Source organism: Hydra vulgaris, chromosome 13, assembly GCF_038396675.1.
Source record: "Hydra vulgaris chromosome 13, alternate assembly HydraT2T_AEP".
Taxonomy (NCBI): Eukaryota; Metazoa; Cnidaria; class Hydrozoa; order Anthoathecata; family Hydridae; genus Hydra; species Hydra vulgaris.
In genome coordinates this window covers 39152173-39159347 of record NC_088932.1, presented here as the reverse complement: position 1 = coordinate 39159347, position 7175 = coordinate 39152173, and the positions used below count along the sequence as shown (strand labels likewise).

The following is a 7175-nucleotide window of genomic DNA, read 5'->3' as shown; positions in this document are numbered from 1 at the left end:
CTGATTTTACATTAAAATATGAAACTTAGTACATTATAAACATTAAGTTAATATATGATTAGTGTATTCATTTTTCTTAATAGAGTTTTGCATGGGTAAAATGTCCACTAAAATTTACTAAACGTGTTATGTGCTTCTGATGACGATGAAGAGGTTCAAGTGTGCTTTTAATGGTACTAGCCCATGTAATATTTACATAGTTAATGTGGCTATAAATAAAAGAGAAATATCATTGAGTTAAATTTTTCATTTTAATAATATGCAAAACATTTGAGCGACCACGGTCGAAAAACTCTTTTGTTTCATTTGTATAAAAATAAGTGCAACTACTTTGTAATGTAAGTGCTTCGCTAAAATATTTTAGATCAGGGACAGATATTTTTTTCAATAAAATTGTAATTATTTTAGAGAAAATTAAATGACTATAAATCAAAATCATTAACTAGAACGGAATTCATTTTAGTGATAAAAAACTTTAAAGTTCTAAAATGTTAGAAATAAAAGAATTCTTATATAAAAAATCACGCGTTATCAATTTATTGTAAACAACTTTCGCTTATTTACTTTTTCTATGTAGTTCTTAGGCTTCTATACATAACTTCTTTCTTATTTTCGGTGATGACTCACTATATTATTTGTTTGTATACACGATATTATGAGAGATCAAACGGTTAATTAAGTTCCTACACCCTTTTAAGCTGTTAATTACTCTTTTTTTAATATATATATATGAATTCTATGTTTAAAGGTTATATCTAATCAAAGCATTATTGCAATACATAATTAAAAACGTATTGAACTATTTTTGTATGTCATCTTTTTTTTGCTATTATATTACTTAAAGGCGGATTATAAGAGTACTGGATAGGAGTCGGTAAAACTTTATAAATTCGCTACAAACTCGAATGTTACTTATATCAACGTGAAATACAGATGCATATAGTTATAAAAAATAATTTAAGTTTAAGCAAAAATAAAGTTGTATGTATATATATATATACACACACATTTATTTTTGCTTTAAATTATACTATAATATATGTGTATATTAACATTTATATATATATATATATATATATATATATATATATATATATATATATATATATATATATAAATATATATATATATATATATATATATATATATATATATATATATATATATATATATATATATATATATATATATATATATATATATATATATATATATATATATATATATATATATATATATATATATATATATATATATATATATATATATATATATATAGGGCTGCCATTGTCCTGACCGTAAAAATCAGGACTATGGTAGCCCTATATATATATACACACACACACACACATATATATATATATATATATATATATATATATATATATATATATATATATATATATATGTTAATATACACACTATTTATTACTGATACTTTAGAATCTTTAGTACATATCGTTGTTTCATTTTAATTTATATTTTACTCTGTATTTTGGATATAAAATATTTTAAGTTTGGTTAGTTTTTTAATATTTAATTTTAAAGTAAGCACATTTATTTCAAACAAACGTTTTAATTTTTTTTTGATAAATTAGTTAAATACAATTAGCATTTATGAAGTTATTATTAAGAAAGCATTTTATTATTATTAGTTTGAACCTAGATTTTATGGTTGTAAAACAAATTGTGAAATATATTCTCTTTAAGTTAAATATACCATATGTTTTATATACGTTAATATAGATATAATGAAGTATATAAAATAAATTTAATATTTCTTTAATGTAGGTTTAAAACAAAGATATTGCAATGCATATCATTTATGTCGCAGTTCTTTTTGCATCAATAATAGTTACGGAAGCTACATTAAAAGGAACTGATCCTGTATCTGGTTTTGTTGTTGAATATGGTTGCTATAAATCAAATTGCTGGGCATATTGCAATGTAAGATATTTGTTTTCTTAAACAAAACCTCATTGGAATTGAGAAAAAAATTTCCCAACACTGTAAATAAGATGATTTCTTCCCCTCTATATAGCTGATATCGTTTTGTTTCCCTGCGTATGGTAAAAAACACAATTTTTCTAAGTACTGAAATGAACGTTTTTTTGAGGGGTGATGAATAACAAAGAAATTTATTGATAAATTACTTTTCTCCCATCACTTTAGTGCAATTATATTGTGAAAACTTTAAGATTATTTTGATGAAGATTGCGTGGTTTACATTTAAATTAGTTTTGAAATAACTTTGTTACTATGATGTTAATTACTTGCTTTTTATACTATTCCCGACACTCTAACCCACAATACCCTCAAGGCACAGTTCCTCTAACATCAAAAATATCTTTTATTAAATCCCTCAGTCAATCTTAAAGAAAAGAGTTTGTGTCAAATCTTATTTGGCTTCTTACATACAGTATAGAAAACTGATATTAAAGTTGTATATATATATATATATATATATATATATATATATATATATATATATATATATATATATATATATATATATATATATATATATATATATATATATATACAGCTATGCTCAAATGTATGGAGCACCCCTATATTTTATTTAAAATTCAAAAGTAATCAACAAATAGTAAATGTGAATGTGTTTATTTGATACAAATTATTTCAATTCAACAATATTATTTAATATAATTAATATTTTGTAGCACCTCCCTCTGCCTTGATCACCGCACGTAGTCTTTTGGGCATGCTGTCCACAAGATCCTTACATACATTCGCTGGTATTTTTTCCCATTCATCCAGAATTTTCGCTTTAAATTCTTCTTTGGATTTACATCTGTAAATTGACAACTTCCTCTTCAAAATAGACCACAAATTTTCTATGGGTGACAAATCTGGAGACTGGGGGGGCCACGTAATGAGGGGAACTTCATTTGTTGAAAACCAGTCCAAACTTTTTTTTGCCTTGTGGCAAGGAGCGTTATCTTGTTGAAAATAATATTGAGGGACATCTTTGTCAAATAATTTCAATATTGATGGCTCCAAAACTTCATTTAGCATGGTAATGTAGCGCTCTGCATTCATCCTACCCTCACATAAAAATATTTCACCTACGCCACTGGAGGCCATGCAACCCCAGATCATTGTGCCACCACCGCCAAATTTGACTGTAGGGATGATACATTCCGGCTCAAATGCTTCGCCTGGTCGTCGTCTTACAAAGGTGCCTCCAGGTTGCCCGAAAATCTAGGTCAAAAAAGTAAAGGAATACAAATTTGATATTATAAATTTCAACATGTAAAATTTCAGGTACTTAAAGGAATAATTTCGAAATGATATTTTTTTTTAATTTTTTGGTTACACCGTAAGTCATAATGATGCCTTACCTCTATATTTCATTCGTCTGACCAAATAATTTTGGCCCAATCTTCTGATGACCAATTTTGGTGCTGTTTAGCCCATTCTAAACGAAGTTTCTTATGGTGCTCAGTCAGCAATGGTTTTCGGCGAGCCCTTCTTCCATGTAAATTACCTTCTTTTAAGTATCTTCTAACACTTGGAGCAGAAATTTGAATTTTTCTGTGCTCCCACAGATCGCTAACCAAGTCTTTAGAAGATTTGGTCCGATTTCGAAGTGAAATCCTGTTGAGGAAACGATGGTTTCTAGGAGAAAGTATACGTTTTCTTCCCGTTTTTGGTCTATTTTCGTATGAACCAGTTTCACTAAATCTATTTATAGCATTTTGCACTGCTTTCCTTGAGCATTTCATAATTTTTGAAATTTCCACTTGGGAATGTCCTTGTTTATGGAGTATCACAATTTGGCTTCTTTCACTCACAGAAAGTTCGCGTGTTTTACTCATAATGAAAATAAATAAAGAACGATAAAAAAAATCACTACTTTTAAACAATAGATAATGAGCGGCTGACAATAGTTACGTTTAAGATAAGAATGAAATGAATATCTTAATTCGACAGAATTTATACTAAGTGAGTATGTAGACAAGTTAAGACAAGTCTAATCATGCCCAGACAAGCAAATTCAACATGCATTAAATGATTTACTAATGCTTAAACGTAAAAAACAAATAAAATACCATTTAAAAAAAAATTCATCATGTATATCTCATTTTTTAAACACAAATATATTTAAACAAATAGGTGCTCCATACATTTGAGCATAGCTGTATATATATATATATATATATATATATATATATATATATATATATATATATATATATATATATATATATATATATATATATATATATATATATATATATATGAATATATATATATATATATATATATATATATATATATATATATATATATATATATATATATATATATATATATATATATATATATATATATATATATATATATATATATATATATATATATAGATATATATGTTTATATATATATATATATCTACATATATATGTGTATATATATATATATACATATATATATATATATATACATATATATATATATATATATATATATATATATATATATATATATATATATATATATATATATATATATATATATATATATATGTATTAATGCATGTTTATTAGGGGCTTGACAGAATGTGGTGTTGGACAAATAAGAAATCTAATGGTGGAAAAAAGCCATGTTCATCTGATACACAATGTGATGGTTATTACTACAAGTGTGTGTCCGCGTGTGGCTTGTAATGCATATAAATTTGAATTATTTGTAAACCTTTTTTAGTAATTTTTTAAAATCTTTGAGTCTTTTACAAGACATTGCTATTATGTTGTTTTTAGATTTATAGATTTTAAAATATTTTGTGTAAGGTTGCTTTTTTTTAATAAATAAAAAATATGTTATTTTTGTATTTGATTTGGTTGCTATTAGAGAGAAAGGATTATTTATTCATTGATTATGGAGAGACTCGTAAAGTAATATTTATGGCCGAAGTTAAGGGTTTTGAAGTAGAGGGGTACAATTGTCAATGTCTAAAATAAGTATCTAAAATTTTCTAAAAATTCGTAGTGATTACGAATAATTTGAGCTGTTTTAATCCATAAAATACGGGTCTTGGAATCTATTCCATATCGACTTTTTCTATACTTGATCCCTACTTTAATATTTTTTAGTAAGAGGTAGAAAATTAACTATATAAAGGCAGGAAAGCTATACTCATTGTTAACATTTAAACAAACAAAAAAATAACTCTGTTGTAAATAATAGAGCAGCCGTTGCGCAGTAATAGTGGACTTGCCTCAGAATCAAAAGATCCGTGGTTCAATTCCCACTTTTAGGCAATTAATATGACCTTGGTTAGGAAGGAAGGGTAAACTTTCTATTAAATGATCCTCCGCAGTGCTCTATGATATGACTAAAAGGACTTATTGGGGCACCTAGAAAGAGTTATAATCAAATATATAATTAAAAACCTTTAACCGTTTCGGTTTACGTTGCCATTTATCAAAGCTTTGGATATTAGAACTAGTCTAAATAATATTTAGAACACCTGCTTGAAATGAGTTAATTACTTATAGAAAGTTTCAAAAAACATGAAATGACATAAATATGTGGGACAACGGGCTTACCATGACCCGTATAATACAGGTCGTGGTATGTCTATTTCGCACCGACTGTTTTTAGCAATTTCGCTTTATTTCAATAATTTAAAATATATATTTATATATAAAAATCTTTGTTTTGTGTTAAAGAAAAATAATTAATACTTTATATCTTTTACAAATTTCTATTCAAAAAAATAAAACGGGGACGGGATTTATTTATTTCTTTAATAAGTTTCTATTTGTTTTTTTTTCCAGATCTGCAGCTTATTAGAACTTTTGCCCTATTATTTTTAAAGAAAAATCAAGTTTGCATGTAAAATCTTTTTGTTTAATAAAGAAGTTGCCTCATAAGAAATAAAGAAATAAATGCGCAAACTTAACTAATAATCTAATAAATTAAGTATCTCGTTTGATTATCAAACGAATTCATCAGATTCTGATCTAAATTTTGTTTATGTCTCCTCTACTACACTTACATCAGACGATTCTCCACTGCAATGCGCCTTAATGAGGGAAATTCAACTATAAATTTACATGCTAACGAGTTTACTGTTTAATAAAAAGATGATTTTTTAATGCTTTGTGAAATTGCTAATCTTCATCGTGAATATTTTAATGACTTTGAAGATTTTGTTACCATTTTTAGAAAATTTGAAAACATTGAAAATAGCCATTATTTATTCGTGAGAGTTTAGCTATATGGGCAACTCAGTTTAACATTTCACTTGCTGCAACAACTGCTTTACTGGCTATTCTTAAGCCTTTTATTTTAGACTTACCATCAGGTGCTTCAAATTTACTATCTAATCAAAATGTAACTGATATAGTGACTTGCGTAGGTGCTCAATATTATCAATTTGGAATATCTAATTTTCTGTGCTTACTTTTGAAAACTTCATTGATACCCTTAAATGACATATCAGATAAATTAACGCTTTATATAAATATCGAATGCGCACCTTTATCAAGATGTTCAAACTTGTGAATTTAGCCTTTTTTTGGAATTGTACAAGATCAACTTCATTTTGGCATCTTTACAATACAATTTTTTTGGAATTGTACAAGATCAACCTCATTTTGGCGTTTTTACAAAAAGTATTTATTATAGACTTACCATCAGGCGCTTGAAATTTACTATCTAATCAAAAAGTAACTGATGTAGTGACTTACGTAGGTGATCAATATTATCAATTTGGAATATCTAACTCTCTGTGCTTACTTTTGAAAACTTCATTGATACCCTTAAATGACATATTAGATAAATTAACGCTTCATATAAATATCGAATGCGCACCTTTATCAAGATGTTCAAACTTGTGAATTTAGCCCTTTTTTGGAAATGTCCAAGATCAACCTCATTTTGGCGTCTTTACAATAGGCTGAGCAGATAATCAGGAATTTTCAAGCTTAATTCTGCAAATGATTGTTTAAAAGCTATTAATAATAATATATTGACAGTCGCAAGAATTGGCGTATGCTTTAATGACAAAATATTAATATTGCTCTTGATGCTTTTATTTGTGATGCACCTGAAAGACCATTTTTGAAGTCTACGATAAGGCATTCCGCATTTTATGGCTGTGTATATGTATATATATATATATATATATATATATATATATA

The 7175-nt window shown here is 26.3% G+C and overlaps 1 long non-coding RNA gene across 1 annotated transcript; it reads left to right on the top strand.

Annotated features, from left to right (window-relative positions):
- The first annotated feature begins 1789 nt into the window (after window positions 1-1789).
- On the top strand, window positions 1790-4850 carry LOC136089312 (uncharacterized). Its single transcript, XR_010642946.1, has 2 exons — window positions 1790-1947; window positions 4575-4850. It is a non-coding gene; the product is annotated as an uncharacterized LOC136089312 (long non-coding RNA).
- The last annotated feature ends 2325 nt before the right edge of the window (window positions 4851-7175 follow it).